The sequence below is a fragment of the Mixophyes fleayi genome, chromosome 1 (genome assembly GCF_038048845.1).
Source record: "Mixophyes fleayi isolate aMixFle1 chromosome 1, aMixFle1.hap1, whole genome shotgun sequence".
In the NCBI taxonomy this organism is placed as follows: Eukaryota; Metazoa; Chordata; class Amphibia; order Anura; family Limnodynastidae; genus Mixophyes; species Mixophyes fleayi.
This window is the reverse complement of record NC_134402.1, coordinates 338,534,553-338,554,489: the sequence shown is the minus strand read 5'-3', so window position 1 is coordinate 338,554,489 and position 19,937 is coordinate 338,534,553.

Here is a 19,937-nt window from a genome sequence, read left to right as displayed (position 1 = left end):
GAAGGTCCCAGTATATGTATGTATGTATGTATGTATGTATGTATGTGTGAGAAGGGGCCAGTATATGTAAGTATGTATGTGTGAGAAGGGACCAGTATATGTATGTATCTCTGTGAGAAGGGGCCAGTATATGTATGTATGTCTGTGTGAGAAGGGGCCAGTATATGTATGTATGTATGTCTATGTGAGAAGGGACCAGTATATGTATGTATGTATGTATGTATGTATGTATGTGTGAGAAGGGGCCAGTATATGAATGTATGTATGTGTGTGTGAGAGGGAGGGGGATCTAAATATAATGTGGGGGGTAGGCTATTAATTTAATCGAGGAGTCCAGGTGGGGGCTAATTATTGGGTGCAATTTTATTTATGGGGTGATGGTGGGGCTATTTAATTTAATAGTGGGTCCTATGAATTTAAGATGGAGTAATTGGACCTTTAATTTAATGCTGGTGTGTCTTGGGAGCTATTTATTGATTGTGGGCTGTTAGTGGAAAATTAGATCTATTTATTGATATATGATTATGTTTTATTTAATGCCTGTTGTGGGAAATGGTTATATTTGTTAAATGTAAATGCTATTTAAATTAATGCTGGGGCTGTTTGGAGGAAGGGAAATAGGTTTATATATTAAATGTGTTTGCTATCTAATGTCAGGGTTGGTTGGAAAGAAAGATATATTTAGCAAATGTAAATATTATTATTTTAATGTTGTGGCTGGAGGGAGGCCTAATTATAAAACATGAGTGCTATTGATTTAACATCGGGACTGGTTGGAGTTTTCTAAATTTCATGTGCCCATTTTTTTCCAAATAGGGCCTCCAACATTCCAGGATCCAGACAACCAGCAAATGAGCTAAAGTAACTAGCAGCCACAAGTGGTGACAGTGACAAGACAGGTGGTGAAACAGTCCCGAACTTGGGTGACCTTTTCGCTTAGGACATCTGGGAGGTATGTCCCGCTTCACCGTGTACTGCTCTTGAAGGCAGAACTGTGTGCACCTAACAGTAGTGCACACAGTATTGCCTGTGTATTTGTCTAAAATGATAACCATGCTACATCATAGGGGGTTACCCTGTCTAAACTGCCCAGGCCCCCCAGAGCCTTAATCCAGCTCAGGACCTGGATTATATATATATATACAAATATATATATATGGATTAAGCAACACTACAATAGCCTCTTTTTAGATAGATAAATATATATTGTACCAAAAACCACCCTTTAAGGATGGGCTGCTGTTGTGTGCTTGCCCCCCCGGACTGAAATCTGCCAGCCCTCCCCTGTCCACAATGGTCTACTCCTGTTATATTACACTTATTTTACAATTGGAGTATTGTTGGAAAATCAGTTTGGAAAAAACAGAGCAGACCATTGTGTACCTGGTGACCTGGGTCATTATTCATTATTCTTAAAGGTCGGGCTTGTTCATTTTGAACCAGTGTCAGTATTTGTGTTACTTCCTTATTCTTTGCTATCACTGTGTCACTGGCTTCCAGTCCATGTACCACAGTAATAAGTAGCATCATCCTCTAGCTGCACCCCGCTGATATCCAGATACCCTATATTACCAGAGGCTGATCCCACAAAACGGGGTGGAACCCCGTCCCCTTTCCCCTTGCTGGATTCAGTGAAATAATAAAGTATATATGTGGGTTTCTTGTTCATTTTTTGTTGTACAAACATCACCCTATTGCTACTGACAGTAAGTCCCCCTCCTAGGGTACAGGACATCCTGACATTTGTTCCAGGAGATGCGGTTATCACTGAGGGTTCCTGTGTTACTGAATGCTGAGCCTGGGACCCTGCAGAAAAGAAAACATAGTTAAGAGTTACAATATGCAACACGTTTGATGTTTGATGTTTGATGTTAAACAGATATTCAGAAATACACAGAATGTTCTTCAATCTGTTTCTCAAACATTTTCTTATTTGCATTGTTATTAAACATAACCCTCTGTTACCTGTTATTAATATGCTCAGGAGACAGAGACTCTGTAAACTGATCATGATGCACAGAACGTAAGAGTCACACATCTAGATCTGTTCTGTCTGTTCACTGACTCCTGGCTGTAATATATAGTGGTTTACTCCTCCCATTAAACAAAACAGCCTCACAGCCTTCATTTCAGGTTTAGATAAGAAATTTCAAGTGAACCAAATATCCTAATGTAAAGCCACAACAGAGTTGAACCCTGATCTGCCTTCTCAGGAGGATTGGGGCCATAGCTCCACATAGTTCTATAGCTTCAATAGCAGGCAAAAAAAAAAGCTAGTGACAGACAGATGAAGCAAGTATAACTTTAGCTCTGTGCCTTCCATAACAATGCTAACGAAGTGCTTCTTACAAAACTCCAGTCAATTGGGGTTTAATAGAAAATACAACCTTTACTTCTGTGAACCCAATCACAGTGTTAAAGTAAGTTGTACTTGCTATTTAACTGCAGACTGTTGATGCTTCCCTTTCACTGCACTCACCCCAATCACATGCTAAGACTTAACACTGAAATAAAGACACTGACACCAGAAATTCATTGTCAATTAATGGTCACAGTTTATTAAAAGAAGACGTGGAAGCGGAGAAAGCAAATTGCGAGTCAGCTACAACTAATAGCAGTAACCAAACAGTATATGGCCAACAGGCACTAACCACTGGTCCCAGGATGTAATCCTTTATGATTGGCCGGTGCTAAATCTGGCGTCAGAGTGACTACAATGATGTGCCCACACAAAGCAGGTCAAGGGATCCCCCACACAAAGAGAACAAGAGCCAAAGTTACTCCGAAGGGGGTAGTGACCTGCGGTCAATCAGTGGAGGTACCGTATGAATTAGCTGCTGATAGCAAATGCTTTCCTGCCAATGCTGTATTCCTCTACAGCACCGCTGTAGTTAACGCTGGTCAGCGTGCTTTGATGGTCCTTAAAACTTCCCTAATGGAGATTGCCAAATGAAGGGACTAACCCTTACCAAAAATGACACCCCTTAAGTTAATGACAATGATGTCAGGGGAACCAACCTTTCTGTCTCTAAAGACATAAAGGAATGAGGGATCACCACCCCAACCCGCTCCGACAAATCATTTCACGACCACAAAATGGGAAAATGAGGCCCAGTTGTATGCCCATTGGTGCCTGGATGCCCAGTACACATATCAGTGGCTGACCACCCATATCTTTATCTTTTCCTTGGGCGTACCTGGAGGCAAAACAAAGCAATTGCACATCAAAGTTTAGCCATAGTCAACCATTTACCCTTCGCCACCGAAAAACAGGTGGTACCAGAAACTAAACAGTGTGGGTTGAGAGGGGGTGTGCATGTGGGAACCCATATGAAGGTAAAAATCCCATAAAAACCCAGAGGCAGATAGCTAATCAGGCCTTAATCCGAGGAGAAGTAGGAAAAAAACCTTCTTGCCCTGGGTTACCAAAAGAGGGGGAGAGAGAGGGGGTTTAGCCCGGGAATGCACCCTGTCGAAGTCAGAAAATTGGATAAAGTCATTTAATTAATATCGAGCAGATTTGGTTGTCTTTGTCTGAAATTATGCGTAGAGCACGCTACGGCGTATCTAGCCGCAACACATGGCAATAATAAGTTTTCCACTTTTACACACATTCACACAAACATACACATTTGTAATTAGTACACATTAATTAAAGCTGCAACACATAGTTATTTATGTCGAAATATAGCAGTATTTATGTTTGGCATTATAAGTTATATACATGTTAGTGAAATTAAAGGTTCAGGTTGCAGGAACTATGTTATGTTTAGTATCATTTTAATCCCCTATTCATCAGCAGTTGTCCGGTTCATTCACCGAAGAGATCGCACATTGCATACTCTAGTTAGCGATGTTAGGGAATAAATGTTTAAAGTGATACTGACTATATAATGGAAATAGACTAGTTGAAACTGGATTCTTGGCGGGAAAATCAGAGTAAATCCCCTGGAGAGTTGACCCCCACCTTTGGATATTTTGGTTTGAACTGGCCTATGACCTGCAGTACACTGGACCTTCCTGAAGGTCAAGCCACATCATCTTCATTGTTTTACTGTATTCACTGACTGTATATAAGCGGGGGCTCTGGACCCAGTAGACAGTCTTCTTGACCACAGCCTTCAGACCTGAATGACTGTACACTGGATGCAGAGCGCCTGCGATAAGTAACGGCTGTACTTGTTTTATTTCGCATTGTTATTCTGCTACTTTTAGCTATTAAATACTTTGTGCTTTGGAACCACACATCAGGAATCGACAATCATTATTGGATAGCAACTAGACGTGCATAACAACCCTTTATTTCCCCGGTTGTATATAACAGTTTCCTGAAGGAATGAGTGCCGTAAAGAGCAGGGTCCAGACCCATGTATTCCAGGGAACGTTTAAATAAAGCATTGAAGTGAAATGTAGTGAGGAAGGCTCAACCATCATCATTATCATCATTTATTTATTTATATAGCATTTATTTATATAGCGCCACTAATTTTTCAGCGCTGTACAGAGAGCTCATTCACATCAGTCCCTGCCCCAATAGAGCTTTCAGTCTAAATCCCCTAACATATACACACACACAGACAAGACTAGGGTCAATTTTGATTGTAGCCAATTAACCTACTAGTATGATTTTGGATTGTGGGAGGAAACCGGAGCACCCAGTAAATCCACCCATAGAAGAACTTAAAAACTCCAGACCGGCATGCACCAACCATAGATCACCCTCAAGGGGTACAACCCCTGCAAATTGGCTACACAGAGTATTGGACATATACTGGAGTCCCCATGTGCAGGTAAGTTTATCCAACGACCTTTCCTAAATCGATCTGTCTTAGATCAAAATAGTTGCTTCCAGCTTGCAGCTGCCCAGAGACTTAAATGCAGCAATAGAAGAGCACACCTTGGCTAGGGCTGTACCCGTCCCAGACCTAAAGAGTTGGTGCTGCATGGGAACAGATCAATACCCTCGAACCATCAAGAATGCTGAAATAGCGCGTGAAACAAAAATTTGGTGAGACAGGCCCAGCGCCATGACTAAACTGAGCTCTCCCCAAGGGGTCAAACCCCGTAAAATTGAGTACAAAGCAACTGGGCAGATAGTCGAGGCCCCTGTGCAAGCATGTCAATCCAATGACCTTTCAAATATACCTGTCAGATACTTTAATTATATTGAAATAGAAAATAATCAGACCCATGATATATCCTTGTGTGCTGAAACCGATGTAGGGATAGTTTGTAATCAGCATTCAGCAGTTTATGAGCCATGTCAGTTATAGCACCCTACTAGTGCTTATATATGTACGCTCCATAGATCAGGTAAAGATATGTTTATAGAAATAGCTACACAAACTGTGTGTATAATCAGTACTAATCAACATGATTTAGCTTTATTAGGAAAGTCAAGTCCATTCTTGGGATGCTTATATAATGTATCACTGCTAGAGTGCCAAAACCACACATACATATTTTTACCAGAGACAACTAAACAAGTAACCTGTATGAATATGTGTTAATGGCTCTTATTCTATGAAAAAAACAATGAATATTTTAATTCACCCATTGTTATTGATTTTGCATGCATTAACCATTATGATGTTTGCTAATTGCTGTATGTCATGTAAATTTAGAGAATCATTACTCAGATTGTGACGCACCCAGGATGAGAATTTATTGCTCAGGTAGAGATGACCCTGCTGTCAGTGGTGAATGGCATGACCCTTGCAGCCCTAGATATAGGGTGTTCAAAAGTAGCTGTTGACACGGGAACTTGCTCTATTGGGTAATGATGGAAAAGTGTATTTTTTATATTATGAAAAGTGGGAATAATGTGGGGGTTTAGGAGGCTTACAAGGCAGAATGGTGGTGATAATATAAGAAAACATTTTGAGTTGTGCAACCGTAACAGACAAATTAGTTGATGTTCTAAGAAATGAACTGCAGCTACTGCCTTGCTAATATCAGTGTAATGGAATTTGGTGGTCCCCCCACAACATCACAAGCTGTGAGCTGAAGAATACAGATAAAGAAATTCAACTTGTGACTGTTCATGTGAGAAAGAAAACTACTGATATCCAAATAAGGACTGGGGGCGTTATTTAATATGTTATGCTGTAGATAGCAGCAACGTATGTTATATCCTTAAAGGCTTGGGAGGAATAATTAATGTAGTGACGCAATAAGCTATATAAAAAGGTGATTCAAATAACTGACTTCAGCTCAGAATCTTAAAAGGATATACTTGTGTGAGTCTTAACTGGACTCCCAGTTAACTGGTTTATAATAAATCACGGACAAGCTGAAGGACGTTGATAATTAAAAAGAATAAGTACCTTAACACCTGTGACTGACCCTAAAAATGAGGTACAAGAGTAACCCTCAGGAATCCGTATCTAAGTTTTACTTGCATTATCTACCTGAAATGATTTTTGCAAAGTAGGCAAGTATATTGTATATTTCCCCAAGACTAGGTAAACCTGTCATGAAAGGGTAGATCAAGTGCCTTCCGCCTTTGGAGCCTCTATTCCTCAATGAAAAATCTTTGGAGAGTTCATCATCACCATTTATTTATATAGCGCCACTAATTCCGCAGCGCTGTACAGAGAACTCACTCACATCAGTCCCTGCCCCATTGGGGCTTACAGTCTAATTCCCTAACACACACACACACACACACACACAGACTAGGGTCAATTTGTTAGCAGCCAATTAACCTACCAGTATGTTTTTGGAGTGTGGGAGGAAACCGGAGCACCCGGAGGAAACTCACGCAAACACAGGGAGAACATACAAACTCCTAACTGATAAGGCCATGGTTAGGAATTCAACTCATGACCCCAGTGCTGTAAGGCGGAAGTGCTAACCACTTAGCCACCGTGCTGCCAAAATTAATAATTATTATTTTTTTTATTTTTTTTGTAATAGTGTGTGTGTGATAGTTAAAATGTAGGAAACTGAGTCAGAGAGCGCATGGGAGAGATAGTGGCAAAACATAAAAGGATCCACGGAGAGACAGTACATAGTAGAGAGGGGCGGACAAGAATAAATCAGGCTTAAGCAGGGAAGTTGCAGAGAAGAAAACAGTACCCTAATGTCACCAACAAAGCCAGTCATTGCAGATTCACATCAGATATTAAAACCCAGTTAAGGGAGCACCGATTTAAATGCCTGTGATTGAGAACACTCTATATAAACTGTTTTGTTTGTTGAGAACATTCTAGTGAGGACTGCTGAAATAAAAAAGGGTGCCTATAACTCTATTATTGAATACAACAGCAAATTACAACCCTGTAAAATAAAAAAGTATAATTCGTTATTTATTACCTTTCCATGTATTTACCCCTATAAAGATTAAGGGCTAGATTTACTAAAGAGTGGTTTGATGAAACTTTGCCCCTTAATCAATAAATAAAGATTGCCCCCATAATTTATAAGTCAATGATCCCTCTTTTTATGTTCTGAATGGCAAAATAGCTGAAGCAGCATGTTTAATCTTTAATGTTTCAAGCCAATCAGAAGCAGATATAAAAACACTTGTCATTTTTATGGTGGTTTTGATGTCGGTTTTTACTAAACTGCTGGCGTTCTACCTGTTTGCCTGTTTTTAATTTGCCACACATCACCAGATATTATACATTGCAGCCTCAAACCGCCCTATAATAAATGCAGCAGTTTGGAGCTCTAAACTAACGGTGATGTGTGGCAGTTTAAAAACACCACCAAACATGATTTTTAGTATATCTATTCCCAAGCCTTCTTTGGCGTCTGTGGAGTGTATGTTGTGGACCACAACCAGTTACAAATCTGCCAGGCTAAATGTTTCAAGATTTTCTTATGTTTAATTTTAGGCATCATTCTGGTGCATCATTTCACACTAAAATTATTCCATAAAGGATGACTATCATCACTTAATTATTATAATTCATCCATTAGCCAACCACTGGCGTTTTCATTATCACTATGTAATTAAGATTTTGGTATCACCAATGTCTGAGACCAGCTTTTCTCATCAGAACTCAGGTTGGTGATGGTGGTGATCACAATGTTTCAGGGAAAGGTAGGGGGCAGAATGTTGTTGGCAGTGAAAATTATCTTTTATACACAGATATGTCACTTGTGAGAGTGGGGCACAGTAACATTGCTTTTAGTTAGAGATGTGCACCGGCGACTTTTGGTGTCTCGTGTTTTGTGTTTTGGATTTGGATTTCCGCGATGTTTTGGATTCCGATTTGTCTCGCAAAACACCTGCCGAAAGGTTTTGGTTCGGATTTAAGGTTTTGGATTCGGATTTTTTTTTTAAAAAAAGCATAAAAAGTTCAAAAATCAAGTTTTTGGGCTTATTTTCACTCCTACGCTATTATTAACCTCAATAACATTCAATAACAAGCATTTCCACTAATTTACTGTGTATTCTGAACACCTCACAATATAGTTATTAGTCCAAAACGTTGCAACGAGGTATCTTTCTGGACTGCGTAGTGGAGTGGTCCCCACAATATAATAATTAAACCATCAACTGGTCTTAATCGCACCAAAAAATGTACCTGGACTGCGTAGAGGAGTGGGTCACCACAATATAAATTAAAAACCCTGAACTTGTATGATTTGCACCAATAATGTACCTGGACTGCGTAGAGGAGTGGGTCACCACAATATAAATTAAAAACCCTGAACTTGTATGATTCGCACCAATAATGTACCTGGACTGCGTAGAGGAGTGGGTCACCACAATATATATAATAAGGAAACCATCAACTGGTATGAATCGCACCGAATAATGTACCTGGACTGCGTAGAGGAGTGGGTCACCACAATATAATAAGAAAACCATCAACTGGTCTTAATCGCACCAAAAAATGTACCTGGACTGCGTAGAGGAGTGGGTCACCACAATATAATTTAAAAACCCTGAACTTGTATGATTCGCACCAATAAATGTATCTGGACTGCGTAGAGGAGTGGGTCACCACAATATAATTTAAAAACCCTGAACTTGTATGAATCGCACCAATAAATGTATCTGGACTGCGTAGAGGAGTGGTCACCACAATATAATTAATAAAAAACCCTCCACGGGTCTGAATTTCCCCAAAAAAAAATTCTGGACTGTGTAGTGGGGTGGCCCCGGTACTAAATTTGATACCTGGCCCACAATACCTCCTCCAAGTTCCAAGTGTAGTGTTTTTAACATATTAACACTACACTAATTCTAGCACGTCAAACCCTCTTGTTTTAAATAATGACATGGCATTTAACTTTTGATTAAATTTTTGTAATTTGTTGACATTTTCTTTTACTTTTTGAACATGGCAAACGACTGTTGAATGGTCACATAATGCCCAAAAAATAGTTGCAAGATGGAATTGTCCCTTTGGCCCTCCCACCCACCCTTATGTTGTTGAAATAGGACATGCACACTTTAACAAACCAAGCATTTCAGCGACAGGGCCTACCAAACAACTTTGGCTGAAATGATTGGTTTGTTTGGGCCCCCACACCAAAATAACAATTCAACTCTCCCTGTACAAACTAAACAGGCTCTTTTGAGGAAAGATGTCGTCCTCATCCTCAACCTCTGATTCCCTTTCCCCCTATAGTGTGTACTTCCTCCTCCTCACACATTATCAATTCGTCCCTGCTGGACTCCACAACCACAGGTCCCTCTGTACTATCTGGAGGGCAGTGCTGTACTTCATTGAGGAATTGATTATTCATTTTTATAAACATCCTTTTTTCAACGTTGTGAGGAAGCAACCTCCTTCGCCGCTCACTGACCAGGTTCCCCGCTGCACTAAAAACACTCTCCGAGTACACACTGGAGGGGGGACAACTCAGGTAAAATAGAGCCAGTTTGTACAGGGGCTTCAAAACTGCCTTTTTTTCCTGCCAGTAACAATATGGACTGTCTGACATGTCTATTTGGATGGTGTCAGCAAAATAATCCTCCACCATTTTTTCAATTGTGACAGCATCCAATGCAGCGACAGTAGACATGTCTGCAATGGTTGGCAGGTCCTTCAGTCCGGACCAGATGTTATCAGCATCCCCGCCAGCGGCTCTTTTAGGAAAACTGAGCTTTTTCCTCGCAGCCATAGATGTGGAAGAAAATGAGGGTGGAGCTGTTGGCATGTCACGGTCCTCTTCAGAGGACAATCTCCTGACCAGAAGGTCTTTGCACCGCTGTAGACTTGTGTCCGCCGGAAACAGAGACACAACATACACTTTAAACTGAGGATCGAGCACGGTGGCCAGAATGTATTCCTCTGACTTTAAAAGAGTGACCACCCTTGGATCCTGGCAAGCATACGAAGGGCTTCATCCACAAGAGCTACATGCTTTGTTGGATCGCAAAGCTTTACCAGCTCCTCCCCCACTTTCTCCAGCTGCTTCTGCAACAGCCTGATCAGGGGAATGACCTGACTCAAGCTGGCAGTGTCGGAACTGACTTCTCGTGTGGCAAGTTCAAACGGCTGGAGAACCTTGCACAACCTGAAATCAGTCTCCACTGCGCTTGACTCAGGCGCATCCCCACTCCTTTGCCTATGTCGTAGGTGGCTGTGTAGGCCTGAATGGCCTTTTGCTGCTCCTCCATCCTCTGTAGCATATAGAGGGTGGAGTTCCAGCACGTCACAACCTCTTGTTTGAGGTGATGGCAGGGCAGGTTCATGCTTTTTTGATGTGCCTCTAGTCTGCGGTAGGCACTGGCTGAATGCCGAAAGTGTCCAGCAATTTTGCACGCCACCGCAAGCATCTCCTGCACACCCCTGTCACTCTTGAGGTAATGCTGCACCACCAAATTAATGGTGTGTGCAAAACATGGGACGTGCTGGAAATTGCCCATATGTAATGCCCGCACAATGTTACTGGCATTGTCTGACACCACAAATCCCCATGAGAGTCTAAGTGGGGTAAGCCACTGGGAGATAATTTCCCTCAGTTTCTCTAATATGTTGTCAGCGTTGTGCCTCTTATTAAAGCCTGTAATACACAATGTTGCCTGCCTTTGCACGAGCAGCCATTTTGTAGATGCTGCTACTGATGCAGCTGTTGCTGTTGCTGCGGAAGGCGATGCATCTACCCAGGGGGCTGTCACAGTCATATAGTCCTTCGTTTGCCCAGAATCACTTGTCCACATGTCCGTTGTTAAGTGAACAGTGGGTACAACCGCATTTTTCAGAGCACTGAGGACACTTGATCGTACTTCTCTGTACATTTTTGGTATCGCCTGCCTAGTGAAGTGGAATCTCGACGGGATTTGGTACCGGGGACACAATACCTCCATCAACCCTCTAAATTCCACTCCACTGATGGCGGACACCGGGCGCACGTCTAACACCAACATTGCAGTTACAGCCGCAGTTATACGCTTTGCAATAGGGTGACTACTATCGTATTTTGTGGTCATGGCAAACGACTGTTGGACGGTCAATTGTTTTGTGAAAGACTTAGCGGTCTTACGACTTCCCCTCTGGGAAGATGACCGACTAACAGCAGCAACAGCAGCAGTGGCAGTAGTAGGCGTACCGCTGCAGGATTCCTCGGATGAATCCCGTATTGGAGAGGACTCAGTCTGGCTGCTGACTTAGGCTGCAGGACTGAATCTGATGGAGATCGTGGAGGAAGTTGACGAGGAGGGTGTTGCTGGTGTGTATCCAACTGGACCACGGGATTTAGGTGTCCCTGTACCGATGACGGTCCTAGCCCCAGTTCCTGAACTAACCACTGAACTATGAAGGTTATTCAGGTGACGTATAAGGGAGGATGTCCCTAGGTGGGCAAGATCCTTACCCCCTGCTTATTTGAGCTTTACACAAGCTACATATGGCCATACATTGGTTGTCCGGATTTGGATAAAAATAACTCCAGACCGAAGAGGTGCATTTTTTGGTCTTCTCACCATGCATGACGATGGGCTTTTTCATCCCATGTACATCAGCTGTTTCCCCCCCTGGTGCCTCATTTACAATAACCACATCACCATCCTCATCATCAAGTTCCTCCACAGCGCCAGCTACATCATCAATAGCCTCCTCCCGAGCCACCTCTTCCCGTACAGTGATGGGAAGGTCAGGCTTGACAACCACCAACACCCTTGGACTCGCCTTGGGGATTTGTGATAATTTCTCTTTAGAAGGCAGAGTTGTTTGCTGTTTTGTTGCTGACAGCATAACTCTCTTCAATTTTTTGTAGGTGGGGGGAGGAGGAGGAGGGCTAAGATCCTTGGGTGAAGATGGACCACTAGTCATGAACACGGGACAAGGCCTAAGCCGTTCCTTGCCACTACGTGTCGTAAATGGCATATTGCCAACTTTACGTTTCTCCTCAGATGATTTTAACTTTCTCTTTTTGCTTTTTTTTGAGAACTTGGGCTTTTTGGATTTTACATGCCCTGTACTAGGAGATTGGGCATCGGGCTTGGAAGACGGCGTTGATGGCATTTTATCGTCTATGTCATGACTAGTGGCAGCAGCTTCAGCATTAGGAGGAAGTGGGTCTGGATCTTTCCCTACTTTATCCTACAAATTTTTGGTCTCCATTATATGTAGCACAAGATACTGCAGAATGTGTGAACCTGGTAATATTGCAGCCAGTACCAATGGACTTATACTGCAGGATTGGTTTTGCAAATTTTGTTGTAATTAATTTTTTTATTTATTTTTTTTTTGTATTTTTTTTTATAACTTTTTTTTAATTTTTTAAACACTTGGGAATAATGGGGAAATAACTATGCCCTTAGAAGCACAGGACACAGGACCACTGGACCACTGGACTGAACAGGACACAGCACAGGACCCAGTAGCACCACTGAACTCAACATTGACAGAGCACAGCACACAGCACCACTGGACTTTTACTGTTGAATGTGTGAACTTGGTAATATTGCAGTACCAATGGGCTTATACTGCAGGATTGGTTTTGCAAATTTTGTTGTAATTAATTTTTTTTAAATTTATTTTTTTGTATTTTTTTTTATAACTTTTTTTTATTTTTTAAAACACTTGGGAATAATGGGGAAATAACTATGCCCTTAGAAGCACAGAGCACAGGACACAGCACCACTGGACTGAACAGGACACAGCAGCACCACTGAACTCAAAATTGACAGAGCACAGCACACAGCACCACTGGACTGATACTGCAGAACACAGCACAGCACAGAACTAAACAGCACAGCACAGAACTAAACAGCACAGCACGAGATCTACCAGGACAGAGGACCACCTAACACACCCTCCCTCTACCCTGATCAATGCCCGAGTGAAGATGGGGGCGACTAGCGGGGAATTTATAGGATCAGAGTATCGCGAGATCCGACAGCGGGATTATGACTCACAGCCTCGGTTTCAAGTTTTCATTTGGCGCCAATACCCGGATCTGTCTCGGATCCGACTCGGATCGGAAAGTTTCGGGTGGGCTCGGATTCACAAAATCCGAGTGCGCTCATCTCTACTTTTAGTATTATTTGAAAATGATCAAATAAAGGAGTGTTTATGTCTGATTGCTTATCTGTAAGTCCTCAATATTCTGCAAGAGAGTATATATTAAAGAATTTCTATTTTAAATGTTAGTTCTTTGTCTTTTTATAAGAAGCGAATATTTAAATATCCTCAGATTTCACACACTTTTAATGTCAGAGAAAGTGATGTTGATTTTTATTTGTTTTAAGTAATGCAACTGTCTGTAATGTCTGTAAGCAAAAATGTCTAAATTGAGTCTACTGTTTAGCTCCTCTCTAGCTTATTCTTTCTTTCATAACAATTGATGTGGAAATGTCGGGAGTAGGCTATTAACCTGGTTTACCTGGCAAGTATTGTTATGTAAGGGGTTTATTTATGTACACTAATTTATTTTTGCATAACAGCCACACTTCTGCACTTTGCATGGTCACAAAAAATGCATATGTCCTTATGTAGGTTTTTTTTTTGTATATCATTGACTTGTATCTCCTTACGACTAGATAGTGCAACTTGTGGCAAATGTATGCTGAGTACAGTAAGGGCCTGTTCACCCAACTACTACATAAATAAATGTGGAGGCAACCCCAGATATGATTTTTGGGTATGTATCTTTTGCGGGTACTGGAGGGCTGGTGCAAGGATGAGCAATGATGATGATGACTAGCAGCAACACTATCTAGCAGCTTCTGATTGACATTACTTATTTGACATTTCCATTTGGACTACTGTAGCAAAAAGATTTCTATTTAATTATTAATGGGGTAAACAATAGATATCGAGGTGTTTGTCATTAATTACAATTTTATATTAAAATTGCAACTTTCCCCTTTATTAATAACTATTATGACAATACTGTATCTTGAGTATATGACACTTCATTACATTATGTTATTGTATACAAATAGAGTATTGCAGTTACTACTAACACTGTGAAGTATGCTATCATGAGGCATAAGTATATAGACTTGTATACTGCACATACGGCTGGGACAAATACTACTGTTTATGAGCTGGACGCATCTTGAGATACAGCTGCCTCAACATATACATGTTAGTACTCTTCTTCTCTGTGCTTCTTTTCCTACTTACATTCGGTGCACAAATGCATACATCTCATACTTGCCTACTTTTAGAGGCATCTGTCCGGGAGGAGGTCCGTCGAGGGGCGTGGCAATGTGTGGGGCACTGTTAGGCTCCGCCCACTGTCAATCAATTACCCAGTTTAGCCAATCGAAACAGGGGGCGGGGCCATGACGCACATTTAGCCCCGCCCCCCGCCATCTTCAACAGCGAGGACACCTGGATCCGGGATTTTTGCCTGCTCTCTCGGGAGTCCGGGAGAACTCACAAAAAATCGGGAATCTCCTAGACAAACCGGGAGAGTAGGCAACTATGATACATCTCTATAGGAGCTTCTATGTGTATAAAGTCCTGATTATTATACTGTCAGTTATGATGCAATCCACAATGGTCTGCTCCTGTTATATTACACTTATTTTACAATTGAAGTAATGTTGGAAAATCAATTGGAATAAACACAGCAGACCATTGTGTACCTGGTGACCTGGGTCATTATTCTGAAAGGTCGGGCCTGTTCATTTTGAACCAGTGTCAGTATTTGTGTTACTTCCTTATTCTCTGCTATCACTGTGTCACTGGCTTCCAGTCCATGTAGCACAGTAATAAGTAGCATCATCCTCTAGCTGCACCCCACTGATATCCAGATACCCTATATTACCAGAGGCTGATCCCACAAAACGGGGTGGAACTCCGTCCCCTTTCCCCTTGCTGGATTCAGTAAAATAATAAAGTATGAATGTGTGTTTGTTGTTCATTTTTTGTTGAACAAATACCACCCTATTGCTACTGACAGTAAGTCCCCCTCCTAGGGTACAGGACATCCTGACATTTATTCCAGGAGATGCAGTTATCACTGAAGGTTCCTGTGTTACTGAATGCTGAGCCTGGGACCCTGCAGAAAAGAAAACATAGTTAAGAGTTACAATATGCAAAGTCATTTGTTTGTTAGGCAGATATTCAGAAATACATAGAATGTTCTGCAATATGTTTCTCAAACATTTTCTTATTTGCATTGTTATTAAACATAACCCTCTGTTACCTGTTATTAATATGCTCAGGAGACAGAGACTCTGTAAACTGATCATGATGCACAGAATATAAGAGTCACGCATCTAGATCTGTTCTGTCTGTTCACTGACTCCTGGCTGTAATATATAGTGGTTTACTCCTCCCATTAAACAAAACAGCCTCACAGCCTTCATTTCAGGTTTAGATAAGAAATTTAAAGTGAACCAAATATCCTAATGTAAAGCCACAACAGAGTTTAAACCAGATCTGCTTCTCAGACGGATTGGGGCCATGGAGCACAGCTTCAATTGCAGGGGAAAAAAAAGCTAGTGACAGACACATGAAGCAAGTATAACTTTAGCTCTGTGACTGGCATAACAATGCTAAGGAAGTGCTTCTTACAAAACTCCAGTCAATTGGGGTTTAATAGAAAATACAACCTTTACTTCTGGGAACCCAATCACAGTGTTAAAGTAAGCTGTACTTGCTCTTTAAACTGCAGACTGTTGATGCTTCCCTTTCATTGCACTAACCCCACTCACATGCTAAGACTTAGCACTGAAATAAAGACTAAAATATATATATAGGAGTATTTCAGCGCTGCCGACAGTCGGCAGCATAATCACAGTCGGCAGCGCTGAAATACTCCTCTCTATATATTTTATTCATTCTAATTTTGGGAATATTGTGTGATTCCTATAGGTGGTTTAGCAGCAGCTGATTTTTGCGCAATCTACCCCTTTTATATATTACTTCACTGAAATAAAGACACTGACACCAGAAATTCATTGTCAATTAATGGTCACAGTTTATTAAAACAGGACGTGGAGGCAGAGAAGGCAAATTGCGAGTCAGCTACAACTAATAGCAGTAACCAAACAGTGTATGGCCAACAGGCACTAACCACTGGTCCCAGGATATAATCCTTTGTTTGGCCGGTGCTAAATCTGGCGTTGGAGTGACTACACCCCTTCTGAACGCACAATGACGTGCCCACACAAAGCAGGTCAAGGGATCCCCCACACAAAGAGACATAGAGCCAAAGTTACTTCGAAGGGGGCAGTGACCTGCGATCAATCAGCGGAGGTACCATATGAATTAGCTGCTGACAGCAAATGCTTTCCTGCCATTGCTGTATTCCTCTAACAGACCTACAATCCGCAACCAAGTGACCAAACTACCTCCCCCCATCCTCCAGTAATCAAAGGGTGATTAATACACAAATCATGTAGTGCTCGGATCATGTGCCCTGTGGACCTGTTGACATTTTTAAACAAACTTCTCATCACGGGGGCTGGAATAATTCCCCTCCAGGAAAGCTGGGGTATCACATCCGATTAGCACAGAGTTACCAATGGCCAGCGTGCTTTGATGGTCCTTAGAACTTCCCTAATGGAGATTGCCAAATCAAGGGACTGACCCTTACCCAAACTGACGCCCGTTAAGTGAATGACAATGATGTCATGGGAACCAACCTTTCTATCTCTAAAGACAAAAAGGAATGAGGGATCACCACCCCAACCCGCTCCACCCAAACCATTTCATGACCACAAGATGGGAAAATGAGGCTCAGTTGTGTGCCCATTGGTGTCTGGATGCCCAGTACGCATATTAGTGGCTTACCACCCATATCTGTATCTTTTCCTTGGGCGTACCTTGAAGCAAAACAAAGCAATTGCACATCAAAGTGCAGCCATAGTCAACTATTTACCATCCGCCACCGAGGTGGTACCAAAAACTAAACAGTGTGGGTTGAGAGGGGGTGTGCGTGTAGGAACCCATATGAAGGTAAAATTTCATAAAACCCCAGAGGTATATAGCTAACCAGGCCTTAATCCGAGGAGAAAGTAGGAAAAAACCTTCTTGCCCTGGGTTACCGAAGGAGGGTGTCATGGTCCAGAGTCTGGATAGGAGCCCAGATGCAGGGAGGAAGGCTGGCTAACAGGAGATGGAAGAAAGGTCAAGGAAGCCAGGTTAGGTACACAGAGAGGTGTAAAGGTCCAAAGGTTGAGGCAGAGGCGAAGCGGAGGGCAAGCCAAGGTCGGTACACGTGTAGTAGATGCTGGTAGACAGGAAAAGCAACAGGAGCAGGAGCTAGCTCACAGGCACAGAGCACAATAATCAGGCACTGGAGACAGGAACTGGCCAGGCTTTTATAGGAAGTCAAGGGGTGTAGCTAAGGCATGCTGGAAAATCAAGAGAACACTGGAACTGATCTAGAACACTGAATAAAGGCAAGGAACTGTCCAGCAGCCAGAATAGCTCAGTCAGCAGAGCAGCAGTCCACAGCGCAGAAGCCCTGGGTTTGAGTCCTGACAGTACTTCCCTCCTTCCAGTACGTCCTCTTGACGTCTCAGGAGCTGGCTTACCAGGATGTCTCTGGTGAAACAGTCCGGTCAATCTGGAGGCATGGACATTTTCTGCAGGCTCCCACGAATTTTCTTCTGGACCATATCCCCTCCATTTTACCAAATATTGTAATCTGTTTCTGTGTATTCTGGAGTCCAGGATCTCTTCAACAATAAATTCTTCTTCTCCTTCCACCATGACTGGTTGTGGGGGGCTGAAATCCGGCCAGGGAAGGGGTTGTCTCGAAATGGTTTGAGCAGGGAAGTATGGAATACCGGATGTATTTTCATAGAGGCAGGAAGATCTAAGCGGAAGGCAACTTGACCAATTTGGGATAGAATTTTGAATGGCCCAATAAACTTTTGACCCAATTTTGGTAAGTGTATCCGCTGTTTAAGGTTTTTAGTCGATAGCCAGACCTTATCTCCAACATGAAAATTGGGTAGAGCTCTACGGTGTCTGTTGGCAGCTTGTCTATAATGTTCCTGGTCCTCTCTCAAATTTTCAATAAGCCTTTTTTGAACTTCTTGTAATGTTCTGATTTTATCAGTCACCGTTGGAATTGATGTGGAAACCGGGAGATTTTGAATAAATGTTGGATGGAGTCCAAAGTTTGCAAAGAAAGGTGTCTGGGAAATTGAACTGTGTTCAGAGTTATTGTAAGAAAATTCAGCAGTGGGTAGAAAATTCATCCAATCATCTTGAAAGTAACTAATAAAACATCTTAAATATTGTTCAAGTAGTAGATTAGTCCTTTCAGTCTGTCCATTAGACTGTGGGTGGAAAGCCAAGGACAGATTAATTTTTATTCCCAAGGCGGTGCAAAAACTTTTCCAGAACTTAGAAGTGAACTGAACACCTCGATTGGAGACTATATCATCAGGGATGCAATGAAGCCTAAATATTTCCTGAATAAGAAGCTCTGCAGCCTGTTCAGCAGTGGGTACTCCTCTAGCAGGAATAAAATGAGCCATCTTAGTTAGACGATCCACTACCACCAGAATTGTTGCCATCCCTTTCGAAGGAGATAGATCAACTATGAAATCTATAGAGATAGAGCTCCAGGGACAAGATGGAATGGGAAGAGGTTGTAGAAAACCTAGTGGTGAGGAGCGAGAAGTCTTGTTTCGGGCACGTCACACACGATGAAACATATTTTTTAACATTGCTTGGCCACTAAAAGGAACGTGTCAACAATTATTGAGTCCTGTATACTCCTAAATGTCCAGCGAGTTTGGAATCATGGACTAATTTCAATACTTGAATTCGTACTGACTCGGGTACATAAAGGCGATGAAGTTGAGTCCAGTAGCCATTATTAAAAGTTAAATTAACATCTGAAGAAGGACTTCTGAGGAAAGGATCAGTGTCATAACCTTTCTTCAAAAGAGAGAGTAAATCCGTAGGAACAGTTGCCCCTAAGAAGTTGTGCTTAGGTAGAATAGTCTTTCCAGAATTTTCTTCTAGATGCGGCTCGGAGAACATTCTTGAGAGTGCATCTGCTTTGCCATTTCTGGATCCGGGTCGGTAAGAAATTATTAAGTTAAAGCGAGAGAGAATAAAGTCCATCTGGCCTGTCTAGGAGACATTTGTTTAGCAGTGCGTAAAAATTCAAGATTTCTGTGATCAGTAAGGACTGTCACGGGGTGGATAGAACCCTCAAGAAGGTGTCTCCATTCTGACAAAGCACACTAAATGGCCAGTAATTCCTTGTTCCCAATATCATACTTATCCTCAGCTGATGTCATCTGGCGAGAAAAATAAGAACAAGGATGCAACAACATCTTCTCGTCGACACGTTGAGAAAGAATTACTCCCACTGCAGAATCAGAGGCATCAACTTCGACAATAAAGGGTAATTCAGGATTCGGATGTATCAGGATTGGTGCTGATGTGAAAAGAGTCTTAAGTTGGGTAAAGGCTTCTTGAGTTTCAGGTGACCATTCAAAAGGAACACCCTTCTTTGTAAGTTGCGTAATAGGAGAAAAAAAGTTTCTTATGAATTTTCGGTAAAAATTGGCAAAACCAATAAACCGTTGTACTTGTTTT